At 43.4% G+C, this 22,357-nt stretch overlaps 2 long non-coding RNA genes across 20 annotated transcripts; both read left to right on the forward strand.

Annotated features, from left to right (window-relative positions):
• The first annotated feature begins 727 nt into the window (after nt 1-727).
• Nucleotides 728-10,784, forward strand: LOC146767251 (uncharacterized). 15 transcript variants are annotated; one of them, XR_014955458.1, is made up of 16 exons: nt 729-1,447; nt 1,785-1,885; nt 2,064-2,113; nt 5,300-6,321; nt 6,400-6,441; nt 6,529-6,842; nt 6,923-7,681; nt 7,755-8,089; nt 8,170-8,835; nt 8,914-8,955; nt 9,041-9,354; nt 9,435-9,533; nt 10,010-10,073; nt 10,152-10,193; nt 10,281-10,603; nt 10,681-10,784. It is a non-coding gene; the product is annotated as an uncharacterized LOC146767251 (long non-coding RNA). The 15 variants fall into 15 exon arrangements; XR_014955467.1 differs by having other exon boundaries at nt 9,283-9,354; XR_014955469.1 differs by having other exon boundaries at nt 728-1,447; nt 8,170-9,354; nt 10,281-10,447; nt 10,535-10,603.
• A 4-nt stretch (nt 10,785-10,788) lies between these two features.
• LOC144246637 (uncharacterized) lies at nt 10,789-21,861 on the forward strand. 5 transcript variants are annotated; one of them, XR_014955481.1, is made up of 6 exons: nt 10,789-11,787; nt 11,937-11,996; nt 12,174-12,234; nt 18,960-19,023; nt 19,297-19,374; nt 19,918-21,861. It is a non-coding gene; the product is annotated as an uncharacterized LOC144246637 (long non-coding RNA). The 5 variants fall into 5 exon arrangements; XR_014955484.1 differs by lacking the exon at nt 11,937-11,996 and having other exon boundaries at nt 19,918-20,101; nt 20,562-21,861; XR_014955482.1 differs by lacking the exon at nt 11,937-11,996 and having other exon boundaries at nt 19,918-19,995; nt 20,562-21,861.
• Nucleotides 21,862-22,357: the final 496 nt, after the last annotated feature.

A 22,357-nucleotide genomic window follows, 5' to 3' on the forward strand; every position in this document is an offset into this window, starting at 1 on the left:
ATGGTAGAATTCAGTGGCCTCTTCACTTCAAAGGTGTCAACTGAAAGATGTTGCAATGAAAAAGAGGTGGAGATGAACAGTGCTTTGAGAGAGCAGAAATGAAGGTTGCGGGCAATACTGAAGAAGAAGCAGATGCAGGTGGTGAGGGAGTTGGGTTTTTGCGAGAAGAGAGTGTTTCTCAGGAGCAGAGAGCCAGCGGGCTCTCCGGGGACAGCAGTGCTGGGGATGAGGGGAGTCTGTGCCCTGCACAGCTCCCTGGCCCCGTGATGGAGAGTTGTCCCAGTGGCTGTAGCTTGGGGGCCGAGTCTCCATCCTCTCAGCTTACCATGGGAGCCTATCCCAGCCCAGCAGAGCTGCTGGAAATCTCCCTGTATTCGTGCAAGAGCAGCTGTCCATGCAGAATATAGCTCTGGCTTTGGGGGAGTTCATTAGAACATATAATTCAAAACCAAAGAAACTCTCCAGACCTGAAGGCCGATAGGAAATCAGACAGAGTCAGGGTGCCACCAGGTGTAAGGACACTTTCCCTCTGTGTCTCCCTTCTCCCTCTTGTTCTCTCCCCCATTCCTTTTCCATTTTCCTTCCTCCTTCTGTGTCGGCGAGCCGAGCTTTGCCGAAGAGGCGAATGGAGGCGAATGCGGCAGGAAATAGCCGAGCGTGGCCGAAAGTAGCCGAAGCTGGCCGAGGAGCCGAGTCCAGCCGAACGGAGCCGAGCTCTGCCGAGCGCAGCAGCCCGGCCGGGGCGGAGCCGGGGCGGAGCCGGGGCGCCGGGAGGATCCCCTCCTGTCCCTCTCTCTCCCGCTCCATGCTCCTGCCCGTGTTCAGTTACCTCTCTTTCCCTCGTTTCCGTGTCCCCCCCAAACCCGGCTCCTTCCTGTCCTGTCCCTGCCCCGCTGCTCCGTTCCATTCCCCCTCTCTCCCTCCTCTGTGCCCCGTCCCTCTTGCTGCCCTGCCGGCCTTTCCCTTCCCCGCCCGCTTTCCTCCGCAGCCCGACCTCCCTCCCCGCCCTTCCGCATGTCCCGCTCTCCCTCCTCTCTTCCCGTCGCCCCTTCGCATCTTTCCCCCGCAGCCGTGGAGCTCGGGGCGCCTGCCAAAATGAAGACCTGTCAAATCCTAGCTCTTGCCTTTTGTTTAACGTGTTCTTACTTCCTACTTATGTCATCACAGAAAGCAAGGAAAGAAGAAATGTGACTGGTTCCCACTATTGCTCCGTGCAGGCATTTTTAAAGGCTGCTGTACTTCTGTCCTCTTTTTCCCCTCCAAGCTTGACTTTTCCCCTCCTTTTTCGAGGTCTGCTGCTTTGGGTGTCCCAAGCAGGGCTGGGTTCTTCGGCAGGGGTCTTAGGACTCGCTACTGCTTCTGCTTTTTGCGAAGGTGTATCAAAGTGTGCCGGCAAAAGGACTGTTTTGTCCAGGGGAAAGCTTTCTCTCAATGACCATCAATGCACGTACGTGTTTTAATCGTGTACCCAGATGGATTAGGAAAAGCCGACACCCGTAGCAGATTTCTGTTGGATCTGTGTCTGTGAGAAGTGGGCTGTGTGCTGGAGACAGAGAGACGCTGTTGGAGAGTGGCAACAGCGGCAGGTGTGAGCTGTGAGGATGAGGAGGGCTCAGAGCAGCCCCAAGTGTGAGCTGTTAGCATGATGAGGAGGGGGCGGCTCCTCCGGCAGCTGATTTAGGGGGTTTTCCTTGCATCGCTTTTGCACGGAGCTGCTGGAGGAGAGGAGTTTATGGGGGGCTCCCGGGGCTGTCTCCTGGAAGGACGGTGGGTGCTTCGCACAGGGTCCGGGGGATCACCTGGAAACCCACCTGGATAAGTGGAGCCTTGCTCAGAGGAGGAGCCGAGGGACAAACCTTTATGCCGAGAAGCAGCAGCCGAGCAGGTGAGCCGGTGCGCCTTTGCAGCCGGGGCTTTTCTCCTTTCCCTTTGAAACTTCGTCATCCTGAGGTTGAATTGGAGGGGGCAGTCCTGTTGTCCCGCCTTTTAAGGGGTTTGGACTGAGGTAAGAAGCCCCCTTTTGCCATCGTTTGAGGCAAGCCGCTTCTTTTCTTCTCTTCTAGGGGACGCAGTTGAAGGGAAGCCTACATTTCCGTGCCCTCGTTGGGGTGAGGTGAGCGCCGGAGCGTGGCGTCAGTGTCGGGGCTTCAGAGGAAGGGAGCTGCAGCCGTGGCAGCGCTGGCAGGGCGGGGATCGGGCTGTGCCGCTGCATTCGGGGCGCTTCTTCTGCCCCCGGCCCGGCAGCGAAGGGTCCGGCGCGGAGCCCTGCCGGCAGTGCCGGGGCTGGCCGGGGCGGAAGGGGAGCTGGGCGCGGCTGGGCTGCCGCGGGCCCGCCGGAGCCGCGCCGGTGCGAGCCGTGCGGAGCCGAGCGGAGCTTTGGCCGGGCCGGCGGGCGGGGGAGGCGGCGCGGGCGGGGCCGGTGCCGGCCGGTGCCGCCGCTCCGGGCGCGGGGCTCGGGCGCCGCCGGGGCCCCCCAGGCGCGGTGCCGGCCCCGCCGGGCCGGGGGCAGCGGGCGGGGGTCTCCCGGCGCGGCGCCGCCTCTGCCTGCCGGAGGAGCCGCTTTCCTGCCGGAGCCGCGCTGCGCCCGGGGCCGGGAGCGCGGCTTCGCATCTTCCAGCCTCCCTCGCTGCGCTGGTTTTGAGGCGCTCCTGAGGAATGTTTTGGGTCGTTTTCTTTTGTTCGTAGTTGGTGTAGGAGAAGGGTCACGGTGTACTTGTTGGTTGTTACGGTTCTTGGTTCAGGTGCTGTGACAAGGGTTTTTTTGGATTGAGTTGGTTGTTGGATTTTTTTTTTTTTTTTTGTGCGATATGTTGGATGTTTTGTTTGGATTATTCTCATGTTGTGAAAATATAATTGTAGTTATCTTCTTAAAGGATATGTTTTTTTAAGGTTTACACTGATTTTTATGGGTCGTAGCATGAAGTACAGGGTTGGTTTTTAATTAGGATGTGGTGGCTTTTATTAGCATGAGTATGTAGTGTTAGTTTTGGTGGGCTTGAGGTAGTGTGCTGTAGTGAATTAGTGAGGTTTTTTTTTTAATCTTGGTAATTGCATTTTTTAAATTTTCCTATAGTGATTTTATTTATTTGGTTTGTTTAATTGTTGTGGACGTTTTATTGTTACCGGTAATTTGGGACTTATTGTTTGTGGTTACATTTCTCTTTTGGTGATGTGTTTATTTCTAGGTGGTATTTGTATTTTGATGGTTTGAGGCATTATGGGTTTATTGAGTTAGGAATAATTTTTTTGTTGTTACTGTATTTATTTGGGTTTTTGTTTCAGTTTGATGTATTTGTTGGTTGCTTTTTATCAGTGTTTTTTTTAGGAACTTGTGTATTTATACAGTGGATTTTTTTAGGTAGTTATTTATTTGGGTGCTTCTCTTTTTATTGTCTAGTGGTTTAGGTTTTTGTTAATCTCCTTTATTAGTTTGGTTTTTAAAGCTAACTTAGCAGAATGCTGGTTACTCTTTGAGTTAGTGTAGAGGTATGGTTTTAATTTTTAGCAGCTTTCAGGGTCTGTTGTATGGTTTGAAGTTTAGTAAGTTGGTTGGGCTTCTTTTTCTAGTGGGTTTTGTGATTTGTTTTGTGGGTTTCTCTAGGGCTGTTTTTTATTTTTGTTTCATTTTTGTGATGTGTCTCACTGACAACTGTTAGTGAAAAGAGTGTGGTGTGGGGTTGTTTTTGCTGGTAGGTAGTTCTATGGTGGTGTATTTTTAGTTTCTGTTGTTTGTTTTTGGGTTTCTTTTGTTAAAGTTTTCATTTTGGGGTTAATTTGTAATTATTTTTAAGGTTTTAGGGCGATTGAGATTTTTTTTATATGGATGTCCTGTATGATAACAGTTAATTTATTTGCTTTATGTGGCATTGATGGAAGGGTAGAGGACATTTTTGTATAGAATGTGTATTTTAATCATAGTACTAAAATAATACCATGGTAAGAGGGGCTGTGTTTTATTGTTTGTTTCTGAGGTGGTTTGGCATTTTCTTATAAGTTGGGGGTTTTTTTTGTTGGCTCATGGAGCCATTCTGGCTGTTTTTGATTAAATTGGTGGGACTTTTATGCTTTTTGATTTTGCTTTCTTTTTTTTTTTTTTTCTTTTTTGTGGTATAATAGTCTTTTAGAAGAATTTGGATGATTTAAAAAATATTTTTGTTATACTTTTCATCTAATGTTGTTGGATTATTACAGATGTTTTGGAGCTTTATTTTTTTGAAGTTTCATTTGGATGAATTTATGCTGGATGGTAGGACTGTGTTTTTATTTTTGGGGCAGTTGGTTGTAGGTGTATTGTATGTTTTTCAAGTGAAGGTAAATCGAGGTTTGTATTTGGTTGTTAGAGGAATGGAGAAAAATGTTTTGGTGATCTTAACAGTGGTGTGTTTTTTTGGGGTTTTTGATTTATAGTAAGTCTGGTACAGTAGTGTTTAATGGTGGAGTTCTTTAAGGTATGATAGTTTATAGTTAATTCTTATTGGTTTTAGATTTGTGTGTAGGTTAGAGGAGGTTATTGAAGGGTAAGTGGGTGTTTTAGATGAGTTTTAGTGTTTCAGTTTATAGAGCATTTTTTGGATGGGAGTTACAGTATTTTGAGTTGTTTGGTGTCACTGGTGATGTATTGTTGAGGTGGTAAGAAGTATTTGTTGGGTTTTTTTAAAGAAGGTTTATTGTAGATAGTTTTAGATAGTTGTGGTGGGTTGCTTGATTGTTTTATGTTTTTTAGCCTTTTTGTAGTTATTTGAAATATGTTAGAGTTTTTTGCGTTTATTGAAATACTTGATTTTGAGGAAGTTCCTGTTTAGAATGTATGAATTTTTCTTGGCTTAAAATAAAAAATTTATATTCTAGTTATAGTGAGGATTATTTTTTTTTTCTTTTCTTACTGCTATATTTTGTGATATTTGTGTTAGGTTAGTAGTAGGGATAGCTTTACTTTTATATGTTGAAACGAGGGTCGTGCGTACTGCTGTTCATAAAGGTTTAATATTTTTATGGTTCTGATGTGTTAGGTTAATGAATTTATAACGTTTACAAGACTTTTTTTTGTTTTTATTTCAATACAGGCAGGGTTTTCTTAGTTTTCGGGATTTGTTTGGCATAGATTTTAGAGGCGTAATTGAGGGGATAGGACAGGGTGTCTCTGTTAATCTATTTGGCAATTTGGATACTGCGTAAATAAAATTAATATTTTGGTAGGATTTTGGGGTTTTGTTAGTTTAATTATTTATGAATTTGTGTGCCTGCAGCTGTAGTGTCTCTGCTGCAAGTCTCAGTATCCATTCATGTTTGTGTGCGTCAGGCAGTCCACTCGTGTACCAGCGAGTCCCCCCTGCAAGCGGCCGCAGAGCCGCTCCTTCGCTCTCCTGGGAATTCGGGGAGCGGCACACAGCTCTGCGACGAAGCCTTGATCTTTGTCACTTGGAGGTGGCACCAGGGAGCCTCAGGAGCGGCCGAGGAGTTGCTGTAAGTCGGGGAACTACTAGTGAGGGGGACCAGGGTCCACTCGAGTTTTGGGAACGCCACCTCACCTCGCCTGCTCTTCAGCCAGGCAGACCCTGCCAGGAGGGCGTGGGCGAAGCGTGCGGCCCGAGGAGCCCGGCGTTCTCAGGAGAATAATGGTGAGCAGAGAATTGCTCAGTTGTGGCTGCTGTGCGGCTGAGACCGTGCAGTGATGTTTGGGGTTCTCGATTGTAGCTGAGCACGGGACCACAGCCCGGTGACCATAGGACATTCCCCGCTGGGGAGGCAGCCTCCATTGCCAGGCGACATGGATTCTCATCCCCAGATCCTGAGAGATAAGTGGAGTGCTAAGGCCCACAGAGGGGGTGAAAGCGGGGTGCTGGGAGGGCATTTTGAATGAGCTTTGGGGGTCGGGATGTGCAAGAAGTGTCCCCTTAGATCAGCTAAAGGGAAAGTGTCTGTTTTGATCACAGTGCTGAGGTGCTCAGGGCAGAGCAGTTCCGATGAGTGTCCTGTCACTTGTCTCTGGTGCACTCTGTGTTCTTTGGGTCTCTCAGCTCTTTCTTCTCCTCAAAAGCTCTCTCTCCCTGTCCTGTGTCACGGGTGTCTGCACGTATTTGTCCCACAACTGCTCTGCCCTGCTGCATAGCCTGTAATAGCACAAGTCCTGGGGACTTGAAATTTGTCATTTGCAGGGTGTAGTTGGGCTCTAGATTGTATGGGGAGATTGACATAACGTGTTTGGTGATGCTAAGTTGTCCTGCAGCCGTTTGATACTAGTCCTAACTTCCTTTCAGATGCTGACAACTCCAATCAGTGGCAGAGAGCCCCAGTCCTGGGTGAGGGTGTTGCCATGATCAGGTCAGTCATTGTTTGCATTTGCAGGGGCAGCCTAAATGGTGACTGTGTTACAGCAGTGTTCTTTGCCTTTATTTTTAGGAGGTCCAGGCAGATAGCAGCAGTCAAGGCCCTGTGTGCCAGGTGAGCAGTGGACCAAAGCAGTTGTTTTTGCTCAGCTTTTAGTTTTTGGTGGAACTGTAAGCATCCACTGTTGTTTGTGTGCTTTAGGGAATCCACTCAGTGTACTTATACCTCTGTCTCCAACTGGCTGATGGACCAGTTTTCATGCACGTGTGGTCTTGCCAGAAGCATTACAGGACCCTGTGACAGAGCCTTCCAATTTTGCATTTCAAGGTCCCCTCCTGGTAACCCACAGGAATGGGCAAGGAGTTGTGGTGAGGCAGGGAAGAGGAGCGAGGGTACCCTCAAGTTGCAGCAATGCCATGTCACCTTGTCTGCCCTTAACCTAGGTGTGCCTTGAGATGACGGTGTCAGAATCCAAGCGCGCCTGAGGTGTGTGGCCCAAGACTTCTTGGGAGACGGTGAGTAGCAGAATTGTCAGGTTCTGGCCCATGTGCTGTTAAGGTAGTGCGCTGACGTTTGGTTTTCTTTCTCTTGGCAGAGAAAGAGATAACAGCCTGATGACAACTGGAACTTCCCAGACAGGCAGGAGGCCTCGTTCTGCACCTGATGGGGATTTGCATCCCCAGATATGTGCAAGATAAGTGGAGAGCTACAACCCACAGAGGGGATGGAAGAGGTGCCGGGTTGGGACTCCCCAGGAGGGGTTTTTGAGTCAGTTTTGGAGATGGGGATGTCCAAGAAGTGTCCCCTCAGATCAGCTAAAGGGAAAGTGTCTGTTTTGGTCACAGTGCTGAGGTGCTCAGGGCAGAGCAGTTCTGGTGTGTGTCCTGTCACTTGTCTCTGGTGCACTCTGTGTTCTTTGGGTCTCTCGGTCCTTTCTTCTCCTCAAAAGCTCTCTCTCCCTGTCCTGTGTCACGGGTGTCTGCACGTATTTGTCCCACAACTGCTCTGCCCTGCTGCATAGCCTGTAATAGCACAAGTCCTGGGGACTTGAAATTTGTCATTTGCAGGGTGTAGTTGGGCTCTAGATTGTATTAGGAGATTGCCTTAATATGTTTGGTGATGCTAAGTTGTCCTGCAGCCATTTGATACTAGTCCTAACTTCCTTTCAAGATGCTGACGACTCCAATCAGTGGCAGAGAGCCCCAGTCCTGGGTGAGGGTGTTGCCATGATCAGGTCAGTCGTTGTTTGCATTTGCAGGGGCAGCCTAAAGGGTGACTGTGTTACAGCAGTGTTCTTTGCCTTTAGTTTTAGGAGGTCCAGACAGTTAGCAGCAGTCAACGCCAAGTGTCCAAGGTGAGCAGTGGACAGAAACAGTTGGTTTTGCTCAGGTCTCAATTTTTGGTGCAATTCTAAGCATTTATTCTAGATTTTGTGCTTTAGGGAATCAACTCCGAGTGCGCATACCTCCGTTACCAACTGGCTGATGGACCAGGTTTCATGCCCTTGTGAGCTCGCTGGAAGCATTACAGGACCCTGTGATGGAGCCTTCCAATCCTGCATTTCAAGGTCCCATCCTGGTAGCCCTGAGGGAATGGCCAAGGTGTTGCGGTGAGTCGGGGAGGAATCAAATTCCACTCGTGTTTCAGCAATGCCATGTTGCCTTGTCTCCACTTAACCCAGGTGTCCCCTGCGATGACGGTGTCAGAATCCAAGCACGCCCAAAGCGTGAGGGCCAAGAACCCGGGCATTCTGAGGAGGATGGTGAGTAGCAGATTTACCAGGTTTTGGCTGATGTGCTGTTCAGATTGTGCACTGATGTTTAGTTTTCTTTCCCTTGGCAGACCAAGAGGTGACAGCTGGAACTTACCAGACAGGGAGATGGCGTTCTTCTGCACCCAACAGGGATTTGCATCCCCAGATATGTGCAAGATAAGTGGAGGGTTATGACCCACAGAGGGGCGTGATAAGCGAGGTGCAAGGTTGGGACTCCCCAGGAGGGGTTTTTCAGTCAGTTTGGAATTGGGGACGTCCAAGAAGTGTCTCCTTAGACCATCTAAAGGCGAAAAGTGTCTGTTTTGACCTTAGTGCTGAGGCATGCAGGGCAGAGCAGTTCCGATGAGTGTCCTGTCACATGTCTCTGGTGCACTCTGTGTTGTTTGGGTCTCTCGGTCCTTGCAGATATTCTTCTCATCAAGAGCTCTCTCTCCCTGTCCTGTCCCCTGGTTTGTCACATCCTGTCCTGTGTCACGGGTGTCTGCACGTATTTGTCCCACAACTGCTCTGCCCTGCTGCATAGCCTGTAATAGCACAAGTCCTGGGGACTTGAAATTTGTCATTTGCAGGGTGTAGTTGGGCTCTAGATTGTATTAGGAGATTGCCTTAATATGTTTGGTGCTGTTAAGTTGTCCTGCAGCTGTTTGACACTAGTCCTAACTTCTTTCAGATGCAGACAGTTCAGGTCAGTGGCAGAGGGCCCCATTGTTGCGTGAGGATTTTCCCATGATCAGGTCAGTCATTGTTTGCATTTGCAGGGGCAGCCTGAATGGTGACCATGTTACAGCAGTGTTCTTTGCCTTTATTTTTAGGTGGTCCAGGCAGATAGCAGCAGTCAAGGCCAAGTGTGCCAGGTGAGCAATGGACCAAAGGAGTTTTTTGCTCAGCTTTTAGTTTTTGGTGGAACTGTAAGCATCCACTGTTGTTTGTGTGCTTTAGGGAATCCACTCAGAGTACTTATACCTCTGTCTCCAACTGGCTGATGGACCAGTTTTCATGCACGTGTGGTCTTGCCAGAAGCATTACAGGACCCTGTGACAGAGCTTTCCAATTTTGCATTTCAAGGACCCTTCCTGGTAACCCACAGGAATGGGCAAGGAGTTGTGGTGAGGCAGGGAAGAGGAGCGAGGGTACCCTCAAGTTGCAGCAATGCCATGTCACCTTGTCTGCCCTTAACCTAGGTGTGCCTTGAGATGACGGTGTCAGAATCCAAGCGCGCCTGAGGTGTGTGGCCCAAGACTTCTTGGGAGACGGTGAGTAGCAGAATTGTCAGGTTCTGGCCCATGTGCTGTTAAGGTAGTGCGCTGACGTTTGGTTTTCTTTCTCTTGGCAGAGCAAGAGATAACAGCCTGATGACAACTGGAACTTCCCAGACAGGCAGGAGGCCTCGTTCTGCACCTGATGGGGATTTGCATCCCCAGATATGTGCAAGGTAAGTGGAGAGCTACAACCCACAGAGGGGATGGAGGAGGTGCCGGGTTGGGACTCCCCAGGAGGGGTTTTTTGAGTCAGTTTTGGAGATGGGGATGTCCAAGAAGTGTCCCCTTAGATCAGCTAAAGGGAAAGTGTCTGTTTTGATCACAGTGCTGAGGTGCTCAGGGCAGAGCAGTTCTGGTGTGTGTCCTGTCACTTGTCTCTGGTGCACTCTGTGTTCTTTGGGTCTCTCGGTCCTTTCTTCTCCTCAAAAGCTCTCTCTCCCTGTCCTGTGTCACGGGTGTCTGCACGTATTTGTCCCACAACTGCTCTGCCCTGCTGCATAGCCTGTAATAGCACAAGTCCTGGGGACTTGAAATTTGTCATTTGCAGGGTGTAGTTGGGCTCTAGATTGTATTAGGAGATTGCCTTAATATGTTTGGTGCTGTTAAGTTGTCCTGCAGCCGTTTGACACTAGTCCTAACTTCCTTTCAGATGCAGACAGTTCAGGTCAGTGGCAGAGGGCCCCATTGTTGCGTGAGGATTTTCCCTTGAGCAGGTCAGTCATTGTTTGCATTTGCAGGGGCAGCCTGAATGGTGACCATGTCACAGCAGTGTTCTTTGCCTTTATTTTTAGGAGGTCCCGGCAGTTAGCAGCAGTCAAGGCCCTGTGTGCCAGGTGAGCAGTGGACAGAAGCAGTTGTTCTTGCTCAGGTTTCAGGTTTTGGTGCAATTGTAAGCATCCATTGTTGTTTGTGTGCTTTAGGGAATCCACTCAGCATATGCCAAGCCCCTGTCACCAACAGCTGATGGCCTGGATTTCCTGTGCTTGTGAGCTCTCGGGAAGTATTGCAGGACTCTGAGATGAAGCCTTGAAATTTTGTATTTTAAGATTGCATCAGAGTTGCCTTTGGCAATGGCTGAGGAGTTGTGGTGAGACGCCGAGGTAGGGAGGGGGAGCCAAGGTCCACTTAGTTTTCAGCAATGCCGAGTCTCTTTGTCTCTTCTTAACCCAGGCAGACCCTGCGATGACGGTGGCAGCCTCTGAGCCTGGCCAAAATGTGCGGCCCGAGCATTCTCAGGAGAATGGTGAGTAGCAGGATTGCTGGGTTTTGTCCATTGTGCAGCTAAGATCATGCAGTGATGTTTGGGGTTCTCGATTGTAGCTGAGCACGGGACCACAGCCCGGTGACCATAGGACATTCCCCGCAGGCGAGGCAGCCTCCATTGCCAGGCGACGTGGATTCTCATCCCCAGATGCCAGAGAGATAAGTGGAGGGCTAAGGCCCACAGAGGGGGTGAAAGCGGGGTGCTGGGAGGGCCTTTAGGATCAGCTTTGGGGGCAGGGATGTGCAAGAAGTGTCCCCTTAGGCCAGCTAAAGGAAAAGTGACTGTTTTGATCACAGTGCTGAGGTGCTCAGGGCAGAGCAGTTCTGGTGTGTGTCCTGTCACTTGTCTCTGGTGCACTCTGTGTTCTTTGGGTCTCTCGGTCCTTTCTTCTCCTCAAAAGCTCTCTCTCCCTGTCCTGTGTCACGGGTGTCTGCACGTATTTGTCCCACAACTGCTCTGCCCTGCTGCATAGCCTGTAATAGCACAAGTCCTGGGGACTTGAAATTTGTCATTTGCAGGGTGTAGTTGGGCTCTAGATTGTATTAGGAGATTGACATAACATGTTTGGTGATGCTAAGTTGTCTTGCAGCCGTTTGACACTAGTCCTAACTTAATTTCAGATGCTGACAGTTCAAATCTGTGGCAGAGAGCACTAGTCCTGGGGGAGGGTTTTCTTGTATCTTGTATCTCTGTCGGCTTACGTTGTATGCACTTATGTTGCACCTACCTGTGTCGGCTTCTATTGTATGTGTGCATGTTGCGCCTACCTATGTTGTCTTATGTTGTTTGTGCTTATACTGTATGTACCTACGTTGCCTTATGTTGTTTGTGCTTATACTGTATGTACCTACGTTGCCTTATGTTATATGCACCTCTGTTGTGGCAATTATGATCGGAGCTGCCTTGCCCGGGCACGTAGTCACGCTCAGGTAGAGCAGTTATAGAGCTTTGCCGTTCATCTGTTCTCTACGGGGTTTGGGGTACAACCCTGATGGGCCCAGAGTTGGTATAGCTCCTAGCTCTCAGATAGTCAGTCACTGACTGCCTCCCCTTGTCTCGTAGGTCCCCGGGTCCCTACAGAATTTCCTGGAATCTACCATTTGACATGGAGGTCCTGCGGTCAGAAGAAGCGTTTAAGCATATTCTTCAGTGCAGCGTTTCACGTAAGGGTGGCAGCCAGCGTGTCAGCAGAAGAATATGTGAGAGTGTGACTGTCTGTGTCTGTCTGTGAGAGTTTGTGTGTGCTTGTGTCTGCAACTGTGTGTGTGTGTGGAGCAGTTCCAACCTTGTGTGTATGGCCTTTGCCTTTCAGGGGGGGTTTTCATCAGGCAGGAGGATTTTTTGGGAGTCTCCGGAGCGAGTTGCCGTGAATGTGAGTTTGTGCGTAGTGCGAAGGGGGCGTGCACGTCGGCGGAGCGTTTTGCGCCGCTTTTGTTCCGCGTGCGTCATAACAATAAAAGCGTTGTGGACTTTTCTGAAATGGAGACACGGTTATATTGTGTCAATATGTATTTGGCTTGTATTACATTATATTGTTCTGTCTTTGCAGTTGTTCCTGTCTTTTGATGTATTTTGCTGTATGTAAATTGGACTTGTACTTGTGTGCCTAGGTATGATGTATTCTTTGTTTTATTTGTCTCTGTACTTGCATTTGTATATGTTGTTTCCCTGTGTATTGCTGAAGTTTAAATTAAGGGAATAAAGATTAATCAGCCCTAATAATGATGCCTCTTACCCTCTGCCCCGCCCAACATTCATCTCCTGTCTTTCTTTGGTGTGGTTGAGTCCTATCGTTTTCACCCTTTTTCTCCCTTTGCCTCTTACTTTCCTCTTTAGTCTATTCCTCACTTTATCCTTCCATGTGTAACTCTTTGTCTCTGGCTGTGTTTTCCTTTGTTTCCATTTCTAACACATCTCTATGTTTCTCTAACCCTATTTCCTTCTCACCCTGTCTATTTTCTTCCATTCCTCTACATGTATTTCCCCATGTCTCTTTGTCTGTCTCTTTCAATCTAGGTTTCACTATGTTTTCTTCTTTTTTTTCCTCTTTGTCAGCCTTTGTCTTTCTAACACTTGCTATCATTTTCTTTGTCTCTAACCCTTTTTCCTTTTCTGTCCATCTTTAATTTTTTTGTGTTTCTAACTCTCTATTTCTTTCTCTCTTGAACCCTACCTTGTGTTCAGTCTCTCCATTTGTTTTCCTGTAGGTTTTCAGCTCTATTTCTTCTTTTTCTTGTCTCTCTATTTCCTTTTCTCTTTCATTTCAAGTGCTTCCTTTTCTGTTTGTCTTTCACTCTTTTTCTCTTTTCCCCACCTTTCTTTCCTCTTTCTCTGCCTTTCTCTTTCTAATCTGACTGTTTTGGTTTTTCTTTTTATCTCTGACTCTTATTTTTCTTGCTTTGTTTTCTTTCTTCTTCTCACTCTCTCCTCTTCCTTTTCTTCTCAGTTTTTCTTCTCGCTCTCTTCTCTTTCTTCTCGCTCTCTTCTCTTTCTTCTCGCTCTCTTCTCTTTCTTCTCGCTCTCTTCTCTTTCTTCTTCTTCTCCCTCCCTCCTCTTTTTCTTCCTCTTACTCTCTCCTCCTCACTCTCTCCTCTTTTTCTTCCTCTTACGCTCTCCTCCTCTCCCCTCTTCTTCTTCCTCTTAGGCTAAATACTTGTATCAGACATTTTAAACAGCTCTTTTATACAGAAGTGAATACATTAAAAGAGAAAGGGAAAGAAAATAACTGGTAATATATTTCAAAAGTCAAACCAGTATTTAATTTCTGCATCAAGTATTGCAATCAAAGACACCTAAAAGATTCACCTTTCCATAAAATCAAGGTTTTAGTTATTGAGATGGTGGTTTACTTATTTAGGTGGTTGTTTTTTGTCCTTCTAACAGCTTGTATTTTTAACTGTTTAGTCCATCAGCAGACAGACACCCTGTCCATCTTAATATAGGCTAAAATGGCCATAAAAATAGTGCAGGTGATGACATTGGTTAGCAATCTTTTCTTCTTCATCATCATCATCTCACATTAACATAGAGAGACGAAAGGCACAAGGAATTCAAATTATTAGCTTTGAGAACTGAAATAAAAATCTTCTTTCCACAATTAGCCTACATATAGTGGCATTAGAAATACCACTTTAAGTTCTGAAAGTACTGGAAGGAATTTATACCCAAAGGATCCTAATTCTTTGGTAAGTCAAAGCTGCCATTTGTACCTGTGAACACTATCACTTGGAGAAAATGCAACACTTAGGAAGAGTTTTAATTGTTTTTTTCATTACTTGACTGTGTCATTTTTTCTGAAGTTTTTACAGCTTCTTGCATTCAAATGAAGGAAGATTAAGGCTGGATGGTTAAGGTTGTAATGCAGCATTTCAAAGTAATATTTGTGAAGATGTACTAGAAACTGCATTGCTTAGAAACCTATTATTTCAGTAATCCTTTCTCAGAACTTCACAAAGGTCCTTTTATTGTGTCTCTGATAAATAAAATGTGATTTCTATTTAGAAAGAATTAAGGTAGTGAAGACTAACTAGAGAAGAACATGCAACCTTATAGATACTGAGGCAAAAAATAAAGCAAAATGGTTAGTTGCTGGTTCCAACTGGTATTTTTAAGTCTGTATGGCTAAGCATCTCTATCTTAAATTTGTGATCTTTCTGCAATTTTGTATTTATGGGGCTTATGCCTGTTCAGAGTAATTAGTGTCATTTACATTAGAACAAATACTGAAATACAAAAAATGAAAAGTTATTGGCAAATGGGATACAGAGTAGCAAATCTGGAAATTAGACGCTGCTGATATTTATCTGTAATGAAATTTGGCATAGGACCAGCAATAGCCAGAAGTAGGTAGAATATCCTGTGATACAGCATCTGAAATTCATCAAAAGCCCCCCTCCAAATTACCTTCGGTATTGTAAAAGTTTCCATTCTTTTTATTATTTGTACTTTATTAGAGGCATCTTGTCAGTACTACTTTTTCTTAGCCTTATCCGGAGATGCTTTCTTATGTCTGACTCCTGAAAGTCTCTGTGCAGAACCAGAGTTCTGCAGAGCTTTTCCCCCTGTATTCCTTCCCTTTTCTGTCTTCCCAAAAGCTTTTGGGATTTTGGCTTTTACACCATAATTTACTTAATTGCCTTTTCGTGTCAGATAATTCTTATGCATATAACATCTCATTTTTAACTACCTGCTTGGTATTGCTACAACATCAAAGAACTTATAAAATTATTCTTTGTTCTCTTATTAGATTTTTTGCTTTGTCCTTACAGAATCTTCTCTGATAAATAGAAGTGGTAGTGCTTTTTATTTACTGCCTTAATTTCCTGTAATAAAAAAACACTCTATGTTCATTAATCATTCAATGACAAAGGATATTCTGTATTGGAGCCAAAATTGTATACGTTTCTAAGCAACTACAGCATTTTGCTTTATTTTCTTAAATCTGTTTCAGAGCTTTGATCAAATTGCACTCTCCAATTGTTTTCCAAAGGGTGTAATAAGAGAAAAAAATAACCATTTTTATAACGAAATTTCAAGCCAATAAAATCCTTAAAGTAAATTTGATTCTGTAAATGAGGACTAGGAAGAGGAAGGTCATAAGAAGTTGCATCATCTGAGTTTAACCATCCCCTTAGCACACTGATCTAAAACAGGAAAAGCGTATGAAAAACTGCAGAGGTGTCTTCTGAGAAGGTATATGCACATTTCACATACTTCTTGTTCTGTATCTTTCTTCTAAACAGTGATTAAAGCAGCTCCCAGTACAGATCTGTAACAAATTCATGAGCAAATCTGATAAAACGTGTCTTTGAGTAAACTGTGAACCTAACCTGACAACTAAGATAACTAGTTTGTCAGTTGATCTAACCACACCATTCTTTTCTCCTGTATCTGGTTTCTTTTCTTCAGAATTAACCCAGTACTTTCTCTCCCATTGTGCTTTACAAACAACCTCCCTATCTGCTTTTTGTGCCCTATGAAGCCAAGAGGAGCAGTGATGCACAGGAACACTGAAACTCCAATGTCTGGTCAACTAAATCTGGATGATGCTCTTTAGGAGCAGCAGAATGATTTTCTAACTGCAAAAACTGTTATAATACCACTTATTTAAACTTGATTTCCTGTTCACTTGTGAATTGATTATTTGACCTTAAATTGTTATGGTTTTTTTGACCATAAAGCCAGTTCTGATTTGCTGAGTTGATGCAGTAGAAAATACTTATATTTACATGGTTCAGCTGTTCGCAGGTAAAGTTGCATGATTCAATAGCCACTGGACATGCTGAGTTCTGACTGGCGTGTTAAAATTTTTCTAATATGTGGGAACTCAAAATGTCTCTCAGACATTTTTAGAGGTTCCAGGCCTTGGTCAGAGGCATTCTAGACCCTGGCAGACAGCTGAAAAACAGCTGTGATTTTGAGTTTGAGCCATGGAATGAATTGCCAACTTTGGAGGTGGAACAAGCAATCACAAAAGGTTAGATAGTATAGTAAAAGTAGTTACAAAGTAGAGGGGAAATTTTTTTAGTATTGTACAGGGGGGTTTTAACACATGTACATGGGGGTCAGAAGTTCTAAGATGGAGGAAAGTGGGCTGATCCTGTTCTTCCTCCTTCTTTTTCCTTACCTCCATGTTCTTGGTGATGTTGGCACTCACAGATTGGTTTAGAGTAGAAAAACACTTGGCAACGTAGGTAGTAGGTATTGGGAAATAATTGTAAACATGTTATACGTAATATATCTTATAAAAGATAGCAGCAGCCCTGGGCAGAGAGGGAGACGAAGAAGACAGCAGATCGAGAGGATGTCAGGGGGTGTGTGTGCCTCTACCCAGGCCGCTGATCAAAGAGCCGCAGTCCAAGAACATAATCTGTTAGATAACTAGCGATAAACTGCCTTGAGACCGAACAGCTAAAGCCTGCGGAGTTTTTCTTTGGAAGCACGGGTTGGAGGAGGAATTTCACCACCACATGAGACCCCAGAGCAAGGCCGGGGTTCTCACAGTAATAAAGATGCACCCTTTGTTTATCCACCTTTGTCATTTATACATCCAGCTGTGAAGCTCTCCAGCTTTGCAGTGCTGTTTACTAGGACAATTGAATACCATAACTTCCCAAATTTTGTGTACGTGACCAATCAATATGCAGATTTTATAGCCATAATTTCACACACAGACAATTTGTTAATCGGGCTGCATGCTAAGCTGAGGAAAGCAACACAGCAAATAGTTTTTGCTTTTTGATAGTTTCTGCCATGTCGAGCTCTCATTCTGTCCATTGGTAATGATTGTACCTCTCATGGGAGGAAATCTGACGGACAAACATACAAAACAATCCACTATTTGGCATAGAGGGAACTAACAACAATAACAGAAGTTTAATATTTTGCTTTCTTTGTCACCTAAGGGGGTGGAAAGTATTCTAGTTCATTGAGTTTATATTCTGCCACTGATCTTTAGCTGAGGGACACAAAGATCTATGTGTTATGCGTGTTTGCATATTTATGTGTTTATATATGCATGTAGATATAGACATATAAAAACACATAAATACACACAGGTGGGGGTGTATGTATATGTATGTATTTATATATATATGCCTGAGGTCATATGTGTGTGGGATTCAGTTTGTATTCTGTTAAACCCAGCCCTCTGTGTGTGTGTGTTTGCACCTCGTCCACAGGAGCTGGTTACAGTCCTGGCTATTGAACTGTTGTTGTTTTCAAGCTGTAATTTATTTGGTAATGATATACAATGTTTCACAGTGATAAGGAGTCAATAATGAATATGTTATGCTTTAACATCATAAAGACATCCTTAGGAAAAAGTCCCTGTCTTTCTCCAACAGTGATCCATATGGTGTGCTACTAAAAGGAGAAGATCTCTGAGTGAACAAATGTGAAATAGTACAGACTTAATCTTTATTGCTCTTTTCCTATCAAGATAGCCTTTGTTGTCTGGCCTATGAAGACACTGCAAGACTACTCACTCATACAGCATTGTGTTATTGTTCACTTTTATTTTCTCTAAAGCAGACCGGGGTTGTTTTTTTCTTTTTCCTTTGCATATGTCTTAAGAAGTTGACCTTTAGCTTTACTAATGCAATTAATAGTTTTTGCTTCCTATCTCCTATAAATGATGTTGGTGAAATAGGTCACCTGATTTCATGTTCTAGTAGGTACAGTCAGAGAAAATTCTGGATATGTAAATTATCATATTTAATTAGCATTATTTCTATCCTCTTTATTACACATTTTGCAATACTATTGATTGTTGGACCTAGAGTATCTTTTGTCCTCAAGCCACACACCTAGAAGTCACCTAAATCTTCATTTTTTCTGAGGATAATTCAGCTTGGAATATTTTTTTTTAAATCTAGATTAAGAGTAAATAATTTAAATGGAAGTTTTGACAGGACCACACGTATAAGGTTTTGAAGTATTTCAAGACTACGAAAAATTGCTACCCTGTCATCTGACTTTTTAGTCTTTATCTAAGACATAAACCACGTGTTTGTTTGATGTTTGATTTTTTGTCATAAAAGGAGTAGGTGCTTTATCAATAGACTTTATTTTAATCAATACTGCCTTGATTATTCCCTACATGAATCCAATTTTTATTTCTACTGTCTAGAGTGGGAAAATATGAGAAAGAGCTCCCCACATCAAATCCATCTGCATCATCTCAGAGGCTGCCTTCTGTAGCTTAAACATGACTAAACCCCTCCCACTGTTACACTGGAGTCTTGCTGACTCAAAACTTTAAAAAAACCTTGTAGTTTTCACTCCATTTAAATGTGTCACTTTTAATAGCAAAACAAGTAGAGAAATTCCAATGTGAACTCATTTTAGAGCAATGACCAAGTATTATGAATATTTGACTGTATTTAATCTTTCAGCTCCTTTTCTTATTGCATCCTTAATCCTACTCCTGAAGGGACTTGGATTTAAATACAGTAGAATTTCCAGTGTTGAGCAAATCTCTGGTTTCATACCTGAAGATCTCCTTAGTTCAAAAATCCACTTTGTAATTAATTTTATTTATGCTGTGCAACTCTGCTTTCCCAGATATTAAAAAGCATATTGGCAAAGAATATGACATTATTTCTTGAATAAAATGACAGGAAGTAATGCAGCAAGATTTTCTGCCTTGAGAGTCACCTGACTTCTCCATTCAGTGACTTTATATTCCTATTCAGGGATTATTATACCTAAGAGATCCAGAGTATAGCCAAGAGAATAGTAATAGAGAAGTTCTAACTGTAATGCTGATTTTCTACTGTTTGTTACTATTTCCTCACCCATAAAAGGCACTTGTAATTAATTTTCTGTTCCCTAGGACCACCTGTAGAAGTAAACTTCACTATTGGTGATGAGATTTAAACACGAAGAAAAAAAGCTGGGTAAGTATGAAGTTGTTAAACTCGCTGTCACAAGACTGTATTGTTGAAGACTGTTACAGGGATGATGGGAGTCTGGGATAAGTTTAGCTATGAAAACTTAGTTTCATTTCATTAAGTAGGCTTAAAAGAAGACCCAAATTGGGTTGGTTTTTTGCTGTTGTTGTTGGGTTTTTTTGGTATTTTGGTTTTTTGGTTTTTTTTGGGTTTTTTTTTGAAAACTGAATATTTTTGGAAAAAATATGAAGTAGTTATCTCTGACATTTCTATTGACAGGTTGCCAAGACATGTCTGGGGAATCGTAATGATTCAGCATCTCGTTTGGAAGCAGCAGAAACAGAGACAAGCTTTCAGGTATTCTCTTCCAGAGTAATTTTTGGGGTTTTACTAAAAAGTCTCATGCGATTCAGTTACTTAAAGTATACTTACACATTCTTCACCAAGTTCTGTCTCAAAAGAGAAGACTACTTAATTCAGACTTTGACTGTGTCTGATTGCAATTGATCTGTTCAAAATGATTTCTGGCTGGTAACAACTTGCAAACTATGAAATATTTGGAAAGCTGGTAGTCAAATGAATTAGTAGTCAAATTACTTAATTTGACAATGTGATGTGTATAGCCCTGGAAGCAGGAGTAAAGAGAGTTATCCAAAATAATTAAATATTAAATACCTATGTGGTTGTTTTCATACATATATACATAAAATATGCAGTGATATGAAGCTGTATGTAGCATCAGACTTGTATGGTTTTGCACTGTGAAGGTTGTTAATGATGCTTTCTTAGAGATCAGGACCCTTTTCTAGGGACAATTCCATTGCCATGGAATTTTAACAGACTTTTTTATTTCTGTTTATGTATATATGTATTCTATACACCATGTTTTTACCTTTACAGAAGTTTCACAGCCCTCCATGGACTAAACCTGAAGATGAAAAATCACCTGAAAAAAAAGAGAAAAAATACGAAGAATCAGTTAGTACACCAGAATAAAAACTCTAAATGCTACTAACCTACATTGAAAAATGCCAATCACTTCCATTTTCATGTTCTGCTAGCACAAAGGCATGAAATGTCCCAGGTTTCTAAAGCATGCATTTTTCACTATTCTATGAATGTCTGTAAATTAGTCTATAACAGACCATTTAGTACCTTCCAGCAATAATCCAGAATTGATGTTTGAAGAAGTGCTTTGTAAAGCAGTCCAGTTTTTGAACTCTTGTTCTACCTTATCAGTAATTGTATACTATAAATTACCTGTTTTGTAAACAACAGTCATTCTCAAGTATATTTCTCACTGTTTTATTTCATGTAATTTTGTGGCAGATTCGGTTCTAATATTAAGAGGCAGTCAATGTGGAGGGGGGGGGGAAGATATCTGTGTAACCATATTTGAAGTACAATCCTTAAGTGCAACTGCAAAAAGACAACTGTGTGTGTGTGGGGGGGGGGGTCCATGTATGCTTACCTTTTAGTAATTCCATCTCAAATCTACTTACTTACACAATAAAATATGCTTATTGTGTTCTTTCTTTCCTCAGTGCTATCTTAACTAGTTCATTTTTGAACACTGAAAAGCTGACAGAATTGGATTTTAAGGGATGGAGATGGAGAGAATCATTACTTTAAGGATTCAAGCAACAAAATGTGCAGGTGGTACTGAGTTACAGTGTCATAGCTTGGATGGCAGCCGTGGGAAGTCGGTTTCATCCCTTGTGTTTGTGCTGATCTCGACGGGATGGAATACACTTCCAAGGGGAAAGCCCTGTTTGGTCCACTACAATTGGCCTTTGATCACTCCATCGGGGAGGATTGATTGGAATCAGCTCTGTCACTCATGGATTCTTTTCGTTTCTCCTTAGTCACACTCTATGACAAGAAAGCAAAAAAGAAAGGGAGAAGAGAGAATGTTTTTCTTTTTTGGGTGCATGTCATTATTGGTCTAATTTAAGAATTCATATGCCATATCTTTTTGAGATGCAAATCTTTCAGGAATGGATGCAATGCTATCTATCCCTAGCAAGAAGTGTCTTAAGCATTTGTAACTTGTAAACTTCCACCTTTGTCTTAATGCACACCTCAGCACATTTTCAACTAGATTTGAAGTAGTTATAATAATTTACTTTGTCTTGCTTTGTATCAGTTTAAAAGCAAATAGACAAATCTTTCATTTGACTTAGTGATGCTCTGTCTTCAGTTTTAGCATTTAAGACTTTACCTCTCCTTCAACAGTCTCCTTCAATACCTCCTTGTCCTTGCTGGTGTGAAGAATGCATATTTTATGATTGGCTTTTCACAAAGGCTATAATGAATATTATAAGTGTAATGTTAGAAAGTTATGCTGTGTTCATTCGCTTAAGTAGTGTGTTAAATACAGTTTTAGGTTCTAACATAATGTTAAAATAGAGACTATGTAGGTGGGGAAGTTTTTTTTTTAGGAATGAGATACTTACTTCAAAGAACACCTAAATCTTCCAAAGGAGAGGAATTTATGGCTTCTTATCAGAAGAAGCTAATTTCTTCAGGCCTTACTCGAAGACACCAAGGGATTAAAGGGAACAATTAACATACAACAAACAGAGTTTCTTGTTTAAAATAGAATGCATTCATGACCATAAAGGATATATAAATATGCAACAAGTATATTAGTTTAAGGGTGATTCCTTTATTCACAAGTCATGCTTTTCGTAACTTAATGTCCGAGAACATCCGGACGTCCGTAATTCTTTACTTTTTTTATTGTCTTGTAATTGTCCTAACTCTAAGCTTTAGTACTCTAATGATATTATTATTTTTATAGCCATTTTATTATTATTAAACTTTTAAAATTTTAAAAACCAAGCAATTAGCGTTTTTTTTCACACTGGTATGAGTAATCTTTCACCCTGACATTTTGTATGTGCTCCTCTACTCAAAGATAGATAGTTGCAGTTTCTCTGCCTCGAGAAAACACAGTTTTAAAAACTAAAAAACCTCATGAGCTGACCAAATGATGACAAAGTACGGCTTAAGACTATCCATGTGAAGAGTCAAAAGACTTGAAATCATGGCTACAAAGTTTATTTATTTTGATTTCCTGATGCCCCTGGAATGATTTGGGTCTCAGGAGGCACCTGGGAGCCTCCGTTTGTGTCCTGGGCGGGGCCGTGGCTCTAAAAGGGGTAAAGGCTGGAGGAAGGGGGGTCCGGGGGGGAGAGGAGCAGGGGCTGGGATCGGCGGTGCCCTGGGCGTTTGCATCTGGGAGCGGCCGCCGGTTTCCCGATGGGAGCCCTGGAAACGGAGCTCGGAGTCCGTGAGAGATGCGAACGCTGCAGCTGGAGCGCTGAGAATGGAGGCT

This window comes from Lonchura striata, chromosome 5 (genome assembly GCF_050655825.1).
Source record: "Lonchura striata isolate lonStrDom1 chromosome 5, ASM5065582v1, whole genome shotgun sequence".
NCBI lineage: Eukaryota > Metazoa > Chordata > Aves > Passeriformes > Estrildidae > Lonchura > Lonchura striata.